Source organism: Silurus aristotelis (genome assembly GCF_946808225.1).
Source record: "Silurus aristotelis genome assembly, chromosome: 7".
In the NCBI taxonomy this organism is placed as follows: Eukaryota; Metazoa; Chordata; class Actinopteri; order Siluriformes; family Siluridae; genus Silurus; species Silurus aristotelis.
This window is the reverse complement of record NC_139580.1, coordinates 21,418,875-21,435,468: the sequence shown is the minus strand read 5'-3', so window position 1 is coordinate 21,435,468 and position 16,594 is coordinate 21,418,875. Positions and strand designations below refer to the sequence as shown.

General features: G+C 35.9%; 1 protein-coding gene across 4 annotated transcripts in view; it reads right to left on the bottom strand.

Moving 5' to 3' along the window:
- The window catches only part of cadps2 (Ca++-dependent secretion activator 2), a 123,649-nt gene that overhangs the window by 106,370 nt on the left and 685 nt on the right, over positions 1 to 16,594 (bottom strand). The gene's annotated exons all lie outside the window — the stretch shown is intronic.

Below are 16,594 nucleotides of genomic sequence, written 5' to 3'. Positions count from 1 at the left end.
AAAGCAAAATTGTAATAACTACAAAGTTTCAGCTTGGTCAAATTAAGGCTTTTACACAAGTTTAGTAAAAACATCTAACAAAAAAAAAAAAAATGAAAAAGAAAAACCTGGGCTAGTTGAAAGTAATAGAATATTGACTCTAATCAAGAAACAAACAAATAAAACATGTGACTACCATCCTGTCCCTCAAACTGATTGGCTGGCATATTTAAAAGTGCACACAGGACAGGATAAACTTGGCAAACACTTTTACACACCACTATATTTCAAGTTATTTACACTGCACAGTTGATATGTTTGTCAGAACATGCACATTTTATAGTATATATTTTTGTATACATATTTATGTATTCTGTAAACAGTAGTTTTGGTTGTAACATGAATGACAGATATTAAGGCACTTGTTCTAATGTTATTGTTTCTATAGTAAAAGGATATACATACATATACTTGTATATTGGATGCTCCACATAACCTACAAATTCTAATCTAATAATTTATTGGAATAAATAGGTAATTTTTTTAATCCATAAATATAATTGTCGATGTGGGGATGTGAGGTTGTTTGTGGAGAACCATTCATTTTACACAAAAGACATTCATGTTTGATAGAGCGTACTAATCAGTTCTACCAGTTACAATGCTTCAGGTTAGAGATGTTTACCCTAATTTTCACCATAACAACCCATCAGGCAGCTCTCCACAACTACATGAGGTAAATCTGCTGGGGTTGAGGTTACCTCTGAGCTAAGCCAACCACAACTGCTATTTAAAGATCATGAAGTAAGAAGAAAGTGTTACTTGCCCATATTCAAATACTGTACATGAGCTCACAAACATGATTCGTTGGTGTTGCTGTAATTGATAGAAGAGTGAGAGCATGCCACCTTTCCTTTGAACCCCTGTGGCATGGGCAATCAAAAATTATAACTTAAAATGAATGGAAAATAAATAAATACAAAAAATGAAACACAGACACCTTGCCTTTCTGTATAATCACATGACCTTTTTTTTTCTATGCATTTCATTCCAGAAACAATAAACAGTAGGGGTGTAACGGTACAGAGAATTCACGGTTTGGTACATACCTCCGTTTTTAATTTACTGTTTGGTTTAGTACAGTACTTTAGTACAGTTAGGGGATGAAATGCAAAACATAAAATTGCTTGTCGTTTATAAATATTTTATTATTAACAACATTTGTGAAAAACAGTTTACATTTTTAAAACAATTTTACATTAAATTCCTGCTTGGTTAAATAATGTTTTATACAAATTTTATAAAAATAAAATAAAATAAATCTAATTCATGCAATACACTATTACATTGATTAAATTGAGAATCAATTAAATTGGCACAAATTAAATTGATTAAATAAATGAAAAGATTACATTAAAACATTTACATATGTAAGACCCTTTTTTGGTAATACAGATGTGTACTGTGAGTGTGGGTTTTACATTTAATATTTAATAAAAAAAAAAATATGATCTTAACCCTTATTTTAACATATTTTACATTAATTCCACCCTTTATTTATTCACTTACTCGATATGTGGAATTGTCAGTATTTTCTTCTTTTAAGAGAAACTCTTGAAACTGGACACAAAACGCTAAAGAATCCATAGTGCCAGCAGTCAGTCAGTAGTCACTTCCTGGTTAGCGGCTAACGATAGTAACATGGATTCTTTAGTGTTTTCATGCATGTGCAAAACAAAGCTTATTTCCGGTACCGAGTGAGTCGCTATAATGACACTGTGCTAACTCTAGTTTCTATTTCATACCCCTGGCATTGTTGTGTATGTCTTCAAGATTAATAATAATAAGAATAATAAAAAATGTGCAAAAAATGCGAGGCGGAGACTAAACAAACTTTTTCTGCCACGAATACAATCAAAATGAGTAAGACCATAAACTGATCAGGACTTTGTTCATGCACAAAACAGATCTTGATTGCAGAATGTAGAACAAAGCATTCATTGCTTTTGTGGTTCACTCTGCATGTGTTCAAATGAGACACAGCTGCATGGACTATTCATGGAATTAAATGCTCTTTCAACGGTTAGAACTGGCTCTGGTTTTTGAGGATCTCCCACCAGGGAATGACAAGTGTATTTGTGTCTAATAGACATTGCACTAATTTGTTTTTGACAGCATGGACATAAATAATCCCTTGCCCTAAGACAAAGTTTTTGACTCAAATTGGCAAACCCACAACTTTTTTTTGTAAATTATTTTAATACAGTGGTCCCCTGAAACTCGTAGGAGTTACATTCTAAGAACCCGCGAGTTCAGAAAATCTGTATCTTTTGAAAGCACCCCTGCAGTCCCTATGGCACCTCAGTGAAATAATGTAGACATTATGTCACTTTAATACAATAATGCGTTTTAAAAATCTTTCTAAAATGTGTTAGTGAAAACATAGTTTATCATGTTATTCTTGAACATTCGGTCCCGCCGCGGATGCCTGCGAATTTTGAGATAATCCGCACTTGCTGTTGGTTAGGTTCCAACGGAGAACCCAAGAATTTTCCTAAACGCGAGTTCCGAACTGCGAATTATCGGAGGTTGACTGTAATGGAACATAGCTATGCCTTAAAATGACAAATTATTCAAATAACAAATGATCCCACATTATAAATCTACTGAACATTTGTAAATCAAAATATCATCACTGGAAAGCTGAAAGATGTTAATTCATTCCATATGCTAATTATGTTCATTAATAGTCCCAGAACAGGTCCCCTGGTGGTCTAGTGGTTAAGATGCAGCGCTCTCACCGCTGCGACCCGGGTTCGATTCCCGGTCAGGGAACCAGCCCCAGCCACTCTCAGTGCCGGTCCCAAGCCCGGATAAATTGGGGAGGGTTGTGTTAGGAAGGGCATCCAGCGTAAAACATATGCCAAATCAAACGTGCGGAGGATCCGCTGTGGCGACCCCTAATGGGAGAAGCCGAAAGAAACTTTAATAGTCCCAGAACACTTACTTGTCTAATGCGCAATAATTCCTGCAGTATATGTTTATCTGCTGCATCTATAATGTGCCATGTGGTATTTAGATGTCACAATCTGGCTCCCAGTTCAATTTCTATCATTTACTCTGCTTCTGAGTGTAATGGTAATGGAACAAATGGCCAGAGTAGATGATTGGAGGGAAAAGCAATAAAGAAACAGCCCACTGTCCCTGAGATTTGTCACGACTCTGTCTGCCTGGAGCTTGTGTCTGCACTTTGCTGATAAACACTGGTATTCTGTGCCGAGGCACCCTCATGATGTTTCCAGCACACGTAATGGGAAATGCCGTTATGCAAAAGCCTGTTCTGGTGTCCACTGATCAGCAACACCATATAAAACTGCAGGTCACCAGAGGATTCATTCACTTCATCGACACCAAGTCTAGTTTCTTTCTTGTTTCTCATTTCTATGCCTGAAATACCTTTAGAATGTTAAGGAAAAAATATTTCATTTCATTCCAGTTGACTTTGCAGAGACCTTTACAATTTTTGGATCAGTTTCAAAATAAAGTCAGTTTATCAGCAGGCAATTAACATTCAGCCATTCTTGAGATATATAACCCAAAATCCTAGAGGCAGAGGCATAAAAACAAACTACAGTAAACAGAGATTAAGGAGGAAGATCGTGAGACAGAAATCATCAAGTGAAAAAAAAGGTGTAATGGGGTAACTGCTTATTATATTGTTTGATATGAGGCTCACAATAGACGTGTCTATATTAAACCATGCATTCTACAGACTGCAAAGCAACAAAGGCTAGTCTTAAAATATATAAATAAAATATATGGTGTAAAGTGTAATAAATTTAATCAAGCCCATACAATCTCTATTTAAAAGGATGACACACTTATTTTTGGCACAATGTTTTTTTAACAAACTAAATTTGAGTTAAACTCAACCGGTAATTTCTGACCTCCCACCAGAAAAAGCCAAAGAAACACCCTCTCATCTCGAACTTCATTATTACCACATTTGAGCTACAGAGAGCTTTGTGACCTTGGACATACAACTTGAAGTTCACACCAGCATGGCTGCAAGGGTTGTCATTCATTAAATATTTAAATCAGTTACATTTAATTGCTGAGAAAATAAATGCACCTCTCTTTAACTGAAGCTTTAACATTTTGGGAAGGTTTCAGTTTTTGAGGTTTTGCGATAAGTGCAGTGTAAAATTGGCTTAGACCTTGCAACCCTGCACACCTGTGCACATTAGCTCTTTTAGTCAGAAAGTTGATATTCATGTAGCCATGTTGTGTTAATTTTGTTGCACAATTATTGCTTACTAAATGTAATTTGCAAAAAAAAAAAAATTAAAAAAAGAAAAGTATGGTAAAAATCCTAAACAGAAATCGGAAAAATAATAAAATTTATATTTATTTATTTATATATATATAAATAAGGATAAGGAGGCGGAAGCCGAAGGAAACGCAAACAAAGTTTATTGAGAATACTCAGGAGATAATCCACCAATACTTGTAGTGAAGCAGTAATATCCAGCGGTGCGCTCCGGGAGCACGGTCCACGAAGTTCTGTGAAAGCAGAGACAGTTCATGTAGAGAATCCACGGATCCGCGCTATGGAAAGCGCAGCGCTGGGCAGCAACGGATAAACGTGGTGCAGACAGCATGAACATGAAAAACAGCAGGATCGGGGTAACCCGGGGTGCAGCCGTTGAGAGAATGAGGAGTCCAGGAAGAAGGGTACGTAGCGAGATACGTATACGCGATTACACAGACCGCCATGACCCAACACATATGATCATGCACAAACAATAACAGCCCGCGAGTGTGTGGATGTGAGGGGCTTAAATAGGAGATAGGATAAGCGAGTAAATGAGAGTCAGGTGTGTGTGATCAGCATGACTGCGACGAGCTCAGTGCTCAGAGAAGAAGCAGGGTGCTTCGGGGAAAGCCGCCGCCGAAGGGGGCGTGGCAGGGGGATTCCTGACATAACCGACGTTAAGTGGCAAATTTGCCCCCCATTTGTGCTCGAGGTTTTAGGGTTTGGTGACATAAAAAAATCGACATAACCGATTAAAAAATGCTAAGACAAAGCAGGAATTCGGCAGTTCCACTTCAAAAACGTTGACTTAATAATATATATATATTCTACTTTCAAACATGTTGGAACTGTTAGAACCAATTGAAAATGGAAACCACATTTCCGGCTAACGCTGATTATAGATTTTTTTTTTCTACTATATAAAAATATTTTTAATATTTTTTTTCTGTGTATATCTGCAGGCAGGTGACTTCGTTAGAGTAAAACCAGAGCTGGGAAAATATATGCATGTGAGGAGTCAAAAATGCTATAGTTAGTTAATAGACTGAAAAGAAACGAGAATGTAAGAGGTACAGCTATAGCCACTTCATCCCACGATTGGTGTAAAATATATAGTGCTCTTAAAATATTATTGATTTTATTTTGGACAAGCCAATAATAATGAAGGTAGAACAGTGTTACTAAAATTATTAAGTTAAATCATTGTAATTTAAAGGTCTGATACAAAGGGTTGCTATTAGAAAATTGAACAGTAGTGTTAGAAATCTTTTTTGGGAGGGGAATGTTGGCTAATATGAAGATATTGTGGCACAACAGACTTTTCAAAGATACTGTGTTCATATCATATTTGCGTGAATTAGTTATAATTCAATAATGCATTTGAAAATTCTGTTAAGAAATGTGTTGATAGTTTGTACTGTATCTCTAAAAATGTAAAATGTTGACTATTATAAAGTTGTTGTTTCTTTGTCAACCTAAAACAATAGTATTAATCTAAAAATAGAAAAACGTTTATAATAAGGACAAGCTTTCCTCTGTCTTTCTCCAGAATTACTTTATAGATGGCAGGTGTATAATAACCACTTTTACTAGAGTTTAAATGTGATTAGTTCATTCTGACCAGGTCACATTATGAAAAGGTGCCAGATTATAGTTGGTTTATTTTCTTACTCTAAAAGTGTCTAGTGTATTTCACTTATATTTAGTTTTTTTGTTATAGCATATAAAAGCTGGGGTCACATAAAGCAGTTATGCGAGGATGCAAGAGCAACACAAGATTGTTTTAATAAACCGGGCAGACAATCCAAATTGAAATCTAAAATCATAAAGAGCAAACAGGCAAAAAGCCAGGAGATCGGCAAACAATGAGAACGAGGCAAGACAAGAACGAGAATACAGAAATCCAAAAACGTGATCGAATACGGAACAAAGCCATTGGTAAATACCAGAGAACAAAGTCAACTGAGCGTAATACTTCATAAAGACACAATGGAAGCACAGGGGTGTCTAAACCCAAAATAATCAGACATTAAGCTCAAAACAGGTGTAGAGAATGAAGAAACAAACAAGGAAACAAGCAGAAACAATAATAAAGAGACACACAGGACACAAACCAAACAATATTATATGTGGTTACATGAACAGAAAATTTAAAACACAGAAAAGTCTGCAGCGCTTGGCATGATGGGGATTCATCGCTGACAGGAAAAAGATCTGACATGATTTTTGGAGGGGTTTTTTTTTGCATCACAAAAACAATCAATTTTACAAGAAGATTTTTGTCCACTGCAGTTGTTTTCAACAGACTGACCAGTATGAATACATTTTATGGACAGATTTGTGGACACCTCACCTTAAGATTTGTATGTGCTTTATGAACATCCAATTCTATATTTAGTCCCCATTTGCTGTTAGCCTTCACTCTTCTGGAAGAATTCCACTAGATATTTGTGGAGATTTCTGCTCATTCAGCCAGAAGGACAGAGTAAGTCTGGTACTTATGTAAGGTAAGTGCTTCAATTCATCCCAAAGGTGTTCAATAAGGTTGAGCTATAGATTGAGAGTTATTGAGCAGGCACATCAAGATCTTCCAATTCAGCCCACTAAAAACAAAAAAAGCACAGGGGCACTGTAATCCTAATCAACTTTTTCTTGGATTCCACTTGTATAATGTTGTTTTATTGCAGAATTCTAAAAACCTAGCATCCAGAGTTCCTCTATCCTCCAAGTCGTCTGGAGATATGTAAGCTACATCTTGTGTAACACATGAAAAATGAAAATGGGAACAGCAATTAAGACATTTCTGTGTAAACTCATTAACCACCCACAGGTGAACTGGACAAGTTTAGTGTGTGTGTGTGTGTGTGTGTGTGTGTGTGTGTGTGTGTGTGTGTGTGTGTGTGAGAGAGAAAGAGAGTGTGTGTGTGTGTGTGTGTGTGTGTCTCTCAGAAATATTGATTCAACAAACATTTGCTATGGCAGATCTGTTTGTGCGAAATTGAAAATGGCACTGTATAAGCAATCGCTGTGACTTTCATGCCTCGTCCTTCAGATTGCAACAACTTCTCTATTATATCTCCAAGTAAACATGCGTTTCATCAAGTTACAAATGCGTTTCAAACAAGTTTTATATGTTTTATATAAAAAGACTGTATTTTTGTGGACCTATGTATAGTAATTCAGCTCCATAATGCTACATGTGGTTGTATTTGTAGATGTGAATTAATACGTTCATGAAAAAAGGATCTCTTATATTGAAGTTGGATAACTGTGGGCTGTCTAAAAGACATAGCAGTCAGATTTGTCACAGCGTGGCACTGACATAATGCAGAAACCTTGGTTCTAATAGAATACGGCATGAAAAGACTCTGTTCAATAAATTTTTTTTAAAAAAAGCTAAATAATTACACAATAATGCAACGATTTACATTCTGTTAGGTATTTAGACACTGGCCTTTTTTGTTATTCTGCGTTACAATTGCTATGAATTAATCTAACAAGCTGTGTCTATTGACCCATAAACAAGCAGCTACTAAAAGACAAGTGAAGGCATGGCAGGAAGTTTAGAGTCAGACTTTAGGCAATCATTGACTGCAAATGATTAGCATCTGAGATTTAAAGAAAATCATTGTCCTTATAATTATATTATGTTCGTGTGTCCATGTAATTTAAAGCTTGATGCTCCATTTCAATCCATTTTATGGTATACAGATGCAAAATGACTAACATTGTGTCACTGCGCAAATACTTATAAGCCTGAATGTATTTGGTTGTGCAGTGTGCGCTGGTGCAATTCCATAAAAATGATGGCAACATCTCAGCAATTGTCAAAACAGCACTTCACAGCCCCTCATCTGAAACAAATCAACATCTAACACTGAATCACACAGACTGCCTATTTCACACCTGACCATATTGCATTGGATCAGTACTGTAGAAAGACAAGTGAGAAAGCAGATCGCTGTGTGTCAACAGCTTGGTGCTGTTCCTTAATTGGCCCATCATATCGCCAAGTAAACATGCTTTTACATCAAGTTACAGGCTGCTGGTGTACTCCTGAGTTCCTGAGAAAATCTTTGTCATAAGTAATAAAAGCAAGGTTGTCAAAGACATTCAATGATTATGGATTCTAAGTATTTATCAAAAATTGTATTCCTTTATGCATTAAATCTTCATTTACAGCTTCCTCCTGGTCAGGGTCTGGCTTGTGGTGGAGCCAGAGTCTAATAGACATGATGTTAGACATGATGTGGGAATGCACTCTAAATAGAATGCCAGTCCATTGCATAATGCTATCCACACACAAGCGATTCAGCATTGCCAATGCACCTACTGGTAAATGTTTGGGAAGTGGGAGGAAACCATTGTGAACACTGGGAGAACATGCAAAAAAAACACAAACAAACAAAAAAAAATAAAACTCCACATAGACAGCAAATAAGCATCGGTATCTAACAGTGGATGTGAAGCTGTATACTGTAAAACATCACCCAAATGCCACTACTTGTGCCACCCATGTTTAAATGCTATTAATAAAGAACCTTTTTACCGACAGAGTATATTACAGACAATAAGTGATGACTACATCATTGTGGTTTCATCAAACACTATGTGACATTCATCTGCTGAATGCAGTGTGATTACAGGTTACATGGGTGGAGAAAACTCTCTCTGAATTTCTTGCTTTGCTATGCATCAACACTATAAGAAGCAAAGAGACAGCACTCATGTTAAATGCAAAACCAGTCTGGGTCTGACAAAAATTCTATATTTCCAAATTCAGCCTGCTGTCATCAGTATCATCAGTAAAGAGAAGTGAGTCATCACTGCTGGCAACCATCCCTGCCCCTGCCACCATGTGCCACATATGAGCTGGTCTGATCTACATCATGGGCCGCTCCTTCTTTCTTTCTTTCAGTCTCTCTAGTACCAGTTAATCGTCCATCATGTTTAGCGGTGAAACAATCAAATGTGGACAGTGCTAAGAAGCAAAGTGTAGTCAATAGCTTCGTTTTTTCATCGGTGTCGCCTTTCCTGGTTCTCCTATCTCAACCAAAACGTGCAACAGCACCTCTACTTTCTGAGGAGATTGAAGAAAGCTCACCTTGCTCCTCAGATTATGGTTAAGGTCTATCACTGTATCTCTGAAAGTATCCTTACAAGATGAGTCAGAATATGATATAACAACTGAACAGTGCATTAGATTAGGCACTGCAATGGGTAATGAAAACTGCCCACTGGAGCACAGATGCCCAACATTATTGACATTTATCAAGTGTGATGCTTGCAGAGTGAGTGGTATTATCAAGGACATATTATATCACCACAATGGACTGAAAACTTAACAGAAATCTAGGGATCGGTGTTGCACAAAAAAAGGAAAGAATGAACAGCCTTTTCCATACATCTGAACTAATGTTCAACTCTCAACTGATGCTTATAAGCATTAACTGCCAGAATACACTTCATAACTGCATACTTTACTGCTGTTATCCAAGTACCTGCACCTTACTGCAAATCAGTTATTACTATCATTTATTTTAGACAGTTATTTGCATATTATTGCATTTTCTTTCATCAACTATACATATCTCCTGTGTCATTTTGCATGCATCAAGTTGTTTACCTCTATATGTATTATTGCACAATAATTTGTATTTGCATATGACCACATAATATTTGCAGTGCCAAAACGTCCCGATGTGTCCTAAACAGCAACGAACATCCACCTAATTGACTGTGTTATTGTCCTACCTGGCAAATACATAATCATTGGGTGACTGTGTACAGTAAATCACACTAAATGGTAGAGTTTTCTAAGCTAATGGATAAAAATGATGCTTTAACAGTAGACACAAAAGCATCTGTGTTCTCAGAGTATTTACCCTTCTCATAACCTTTTTCTCTATTTCGATTTTTGATAGATCACATGAAAAAGATTTCTCACATGATTTAACTCGGCTTCATTCTTAGCCTACATCACAAAAACCTGTAGTATCAACAGGAGTGTGTAGACTATTTATATCCAATTGCTTCTTGCTGCCTGATCAATAAGTACGCTAATTACTCCAGAGTGTGTTTTAATGCCATTATCAGACTGGGTATACATCAGCAAATCAATAAAAAACAAAAAGCAATATGCAGAACAAACATTAGCTACTTGTACTCACAAGCGGTTCATTGTTATGGTTGTTAATCGCCTTTAAAGTCAACCATACAAAAGAGAGTATTTGTAAACAGTTTTTGCAGAGTTTGGAGTACATTCAAACACTCTGAAATCCTGAATAAATATCTTTAGCTTCTGGATCTCTTTCATAAGCAAACGCAGTGTTTGAACAAAACACCCACTTTCTGTCAGCGGACTTCCTGAAGTCCTCGAAAAGCATGTGAGACGATATTAACCTAAAAGTGCTCCATGGAGAAAAATGTGCAGAAGGAAAAAGCCCGCTGCACCACACCATGACTCACCAACACTGAATACCAAAGAGATGGGCTTATATAACTCAGCACATAGATGTGCGTCTCATGGAGAGAATGAAAGTGACAGTGATGACAAAGAGGATGGGATTGCCTCTGGTAAGCCACTCGCCTGTCAGTCTAACCCCTTGAGTGAGCATGTCTCCAGTGGTGGGATGGAGGGAGATCTGCTTATATAAACTTCTATACAAAAACCTAGTAGGAAACAAAAATAATCAAATGTTCTGGTTCCAAAAGATTAGACATATGTGGAGAGTAGGGACTTATTTTAGTGTGATTTCCCAGCTGTAATTTCCTGTCACATAGAATCACATGTAGGAAGCTTGTTACAGCAACAGGCACATGACAGCAAACAAATTCTTCCGACAGTGAAAAAGATCGAGGGAGGCATGAAAAGGAACAAAACAGAGAGGGGGAGTCAAAAAGATTAAAAATAGGAAAGTGGGAGAAGCCGAAAGGGGAATATGCACATGCGTGCTACACACACACACACACACACACACACACACACACACACACACACACACACACACACACACACACACACACACACATTATATATATAAATAAATAGCAGCTAGTAGCCAGCAGTCTGCTGGTGGGGTTATACATTTACATTTGCATTGATTTGACTTATTCACAGCAGACAGTTCATCTTGGAGCAATTCTCATGCAGAATATTTCCATAAATGTTTGTAAATACAATAAAGTGCAGGTCAGCTATAAATTCAAATTAGTGGAGTAATGGTGGCATGCCAGAAAACACTGATACATTGAAAAATGTCCTGCATTCAAAATCTTCATTTCTAAAAACGGCCAACTTTTTGGTCGTACTTTTTGGACATACATTTTTTTGTATGTCCAAAAACCAAAGCTAAATTAAAGCATCAGAGTTTTTCTAAACGATGGCAGACACCCTTCTGATCAGCCCAAAGCCTTATCCACTGAACCAAATCTACCCTAGAAGCAACCATGAACTACATCAACTAATATGTCAAGACAGAAAACAAGAAAACTAACAAAATACAGTGAAGTCAATCCTCAATTCTAGTGTGATACCAAGTCAAAAGTGAAGATGCAAGCCAGACAAGTAATGAAATTCTTATCTCTCGTCTTATATTTATCTTTTGATCTCAGAGCCAAATGTCTTCAGTGTATAGCACAAACAGAACAACACTGGTCCATTTTTGCTACAATAGAATGTTTGTTTGAAATACACTATATAGAGAGAAGTATACAAACACCTGACATTTCCAGCCATATGTGCTTCTTCCCCTCACTGTTACCACAAAGTCGGAGGCACACAATTGTATAAAATGGTGCTGGATGCAGTAGAAATACATTTTCCCTTTTTTCGATCTAAGAGACCAAAACATGTTCCAGCATTAAAATGCCTCCCTGCACAAAGTGACTACAATGAAGATATGTTTTGCATGGTTTGGAGTGAAAGGTTCTGAGTGGCCTGCTATAGAGTTCTGACTTCAACCCTTTAGAACACTTATGGGACTCCACTACTGCACCCCAGGCCTCCTCACCTTACATCAGTACCTGACTAATGTCCTTGTGGCTAAATATACAGAAAACATTTCACAATCCAAAATCTTATAAAACATCTTTGCAGAAAAGTGGAGGTTATAGTAACAGTAAATGGGGACTAAATACTCAATCAAATGTTCAAAGAGTAAATACTAATCTTATGGTTAGGTGTCCACAAACTCGTCCATATTGTATATATAAAGTATGTCCAGTTAAAACAAATTATTTTTCTGTCGCATACGTGTTTAATACAGAAAATCTAAATAAAATGTACTAACTGTAACTCTATTGCACTGTATTATAAAATCATGCTGAAATTTTACTGAGAATTAATAAACTGACCTTATATTAAAAAAAAAAGTATGTATTAACATTTTTTGTATTTTAATAATGTATTAATAAAAAAATAGTGTGTTGCCATTTATTAAGTAGTGATGAAATGAAAATAAACGGACATTCAGTGTCACTCAGATGAGGATCTCAGAGTTTTTCTTTGCCACTGTCACCACTGGCTTAATCATTAGCGGTAAACTTATAGGGATTTATTAATAATTTATAAATCTATATTCTTAATTTATTTAAGAATATAAGGAATATTATTATTTCTGATAACTAAGAATTATAAAGTTATGTGTAATATTTGTTTCACTTAAAAAATAGAAAAAGAAAGAAATTATGGTGGGTACAAAAGATTGGCAGATATCAACTTTTTGTAGTCAGATTAATTCCGTTCTGTTCTTCTTTGATGAATTACTGTATAATGAATAAATTTTAGATCACATTTGCTCAAAGACTCTTAAAATTAATTCAATAATTCAGCCATCTACCTGTACATTGTGCCTCCTGGCTACACCACTTTTATTTCTCCAAATAATCCATTGGTGACTGGGGCAAAATGTCAATTTTACTCTACAGTACTTACGTAATATAATGTTTTACTTTTAAGTAAAAGTTTCTATAAGCTATATATTTTTTTACTTAGCGAACATTATCATTTAACAGTATTTGTTAGATTCTGTCTAATCTAGTTATTGTTTTAAATACAACAGATATTCACATGATGAGCATTTTGCAGATAAAGTTTCTTTCTGGTGTCAATGCAGATGATTGAAAGTTGCACCAACACTTCTGTGTCATCTAAACGTTCCTGCAGGTCCATGCAGTCATTTGTAAACTGTCCTTTGCTTTTCTGCTTTTGTTTTCTTAAAGATCTTGCCTGTAATTGCATAGCTCAATATAAAACTACCATTTCATAATGACATTTCAACTACAGAAATTGTGAGTTGGATATCGCTTTATATTCTTCTGTTTCTTTGATCCTCGTTCAGCCGCGTAGTGAAGCCCATGAGTTTTTAGTATTAGCACAAGGTTTAAAGAGTCATAGTAATTTTTACACTCTGGAATTATCATTCTTAATTAAAAAATCTTCCTAATACGCACTGATAAATCAATTAAAGCATAAAAAGTTAATTAAGTTCAGAGAATTAAACATTTTTTATTTTTATTTTGTCTAAACCTTTAAATTTTATATACCTTTCAACATTTGGCTGACTTGTGACTAAGTGACTGACTGACTTACCACTGTTGTGCAGACGTAGAGGATGTGTTACAGACACGAATATACAAGGTGGCAGGATTCATCTTAATCAGCCATAAGCAAACTGAAACTTGTACAAAGAGAGTAACAGGCTGTTCACGATTATTTATAAATGCTAGTTATACATTAGGTATAACTACATTACATTTCCCCTATTCATGCTTGAGATCATTTCCCCCTAGTGTGCAAGAATGCACAATGCTAATATTTGCACTGCTGGTAGATGATAAACTGCATTTCATTTCGTTACTAAGCACCCCTCTATCTATCTATTCTAGATCTAGAAGATCTTACTTTTAAACAAGAAAAAGACAATTAAAAAGTTAAAAGACAGACACGAATATCCAACACAAAATTGTCAATACTGGGGGGTACTGTTCGGCCAAATGTAGGCTTACTAAGTATTCTTTTTCCATTGTCTTCATAATGCTGAAAATTAGTGACAGTTTGACTGGGGCTGGAGTGACAAAGTGGCCTGACACTTTTAGTTTAAAAACTTTTTTTGTTTTTGTTACCGTTCCAATAAGTTCAGAACTGGACATTGCTACAAATAATCCACTGTAAAATAATAATGTTAATATATAGCAAATGCTTACTTGTCCTGCAACAATGCACACATCTTCCTTGTTAGTGTAACAACCAATTCAAATGCAATGCAAGCCGTCTGGGCATATCAAATTTTGTCACTCGAAATGTACAATCTACACACTCTACCAAAATGATCTGGATTGGAAAGACAAATCTGATTTGCTCTACTGTGTTCTTTAGTTGGGCTGAAAATGAAAGGATACTGGAAAGAAAAATAATCACCAATCTGAGAGGTAGCAGAGTTGATTATTTTCCTAGAACAGCACACATGGAAATTGTACTTCTTCAATACCACAGTCATTTGTCAATGGTCATTTTTCTTCTTGAAAAACAACCCACTGTAATTTATTCTCTGTTTAGAGTTATGTTTACTGTTGTGAAGTGTCCAAGATGAAGTAAACTTATTATCATTAGTATTATAAGAGAAAGTCTTTCATCCTAAGACTTTTTAACAGCCTTGCTTTTAACTGTTATAAAGCCTGGGACTGGAGACTCCTTCCAAAAATACAAAAGAAACCACACACAACTTCACAATTTCAGTAAATCTACTGTATAACTCCCTGCACAGTATAAATATATAATATACAGTACTGCTAATGTTGTATTTAAAGCATCACGATTTGATTATAATTAAACCGTGATGCATTAAACTCAACATTACATAATTATATAAGATATACATTTGAAACACTACATTTAAGCAAACAAACACACGCAGAAAACTATTTTCCAATGATCATTGGTAGCACATTCACACAGCATAAAAAAAAAAAGGCACTGAACAGATATAGGAAAAATAATGCAATACATGCAAAGGGGGTATTTGATAAATACAAGCAGAACTACTGTATAAAGCCAGCAGCTTGTGTTGCAACAACCTGTATAATCCAATATCATTCCTGGACATTTACCTTTCTTAAATGTCTTTCACACCCCAGTGCCATGTTTCGCTAACTCAGCACAAACTTGAACTAGGACAAGCAGAGCCCGTCAATGTAAATGACAAAATGGCACAATTTGGAAAAGTAGATTTGGTTGTGTTGAAACAAATGTACCATTATCTTTGATAATTCTTTTTATTTTTTTCTGAATTCTATATCATCCTACACATATACTATAAGCAGCATAATGGTGGGGCATGTAGTGCTACCGATTCACAGCAAAGTCCATTCGATCTTATCCTAAAGTACTCTCTGTCTGGAGTTCTTCCCAGGTCCCTGTGGGTTTCTCTTTGGTTCTCTGGAAGAACGGGAATCTGTTCTCTAGTTGACCCCTAGCTGTGTGCCCTATGATGTAGAGCATCCTGCATATAATCCCACTTTATTGTCCAATGCTCCTGAGATCATCTCAAAATCACCACAACCCTGACGAGAATAAAGCAGTTACCGAAGACACAAAAAAAGAAATAAAACTGTCCCAAAACAGTTGGAAGATTTCTTAAAGAACAAACGTTTCTCAGTAATGTTTACTAAAACAAATATTTGTATACAGTTGCTCACATATAACCTTTTACTGACAATAACCTAACACAGTGCTCATCCCTAATGTAGGCAACTTTATCAGAATGTCATTTTCTATATGAGTCACATGAACCGGCAAATCTAGGATGGTCATTCTTTCAACACTTAGCATGTGCATGCAATTAGACCCAGGCATCAATATTGGTTTAAATGTCACCCCCAATAGATTGGAAAAAGAAAATGTGCCCTTTACTACTCTTAATATTCAGTGCTTCAGGATTTGCATTGTGAGATAATGAGATCTTGCAACTTGTGGAGTGGAAATACTTAATGCATAGTCCAAAAAAAAAAAGAAAAAGAAGTATGGTGCTGTTTCATAAAGTCTGAAATGCAGGGTGAGAAAAGTAATTACAAAAACTGCAAGAAAATGTACAACTGTTATTATTGTCTAGATGTTCAACATAAAGCCTTTCTTTTACTACATCAAAAACGTTGTGTATTTATTTTTTATTATTAGAACAGGTGTATAGTGTTATTTAAAGCGGTTCTATCAAATGTCATTATAAGGAAGTGTAGCGTTGAGTGGACACTTTTAAATAAAACATTGTTTCAGTCTAAACTTGTCCCTGAGTGTAGAGAAGC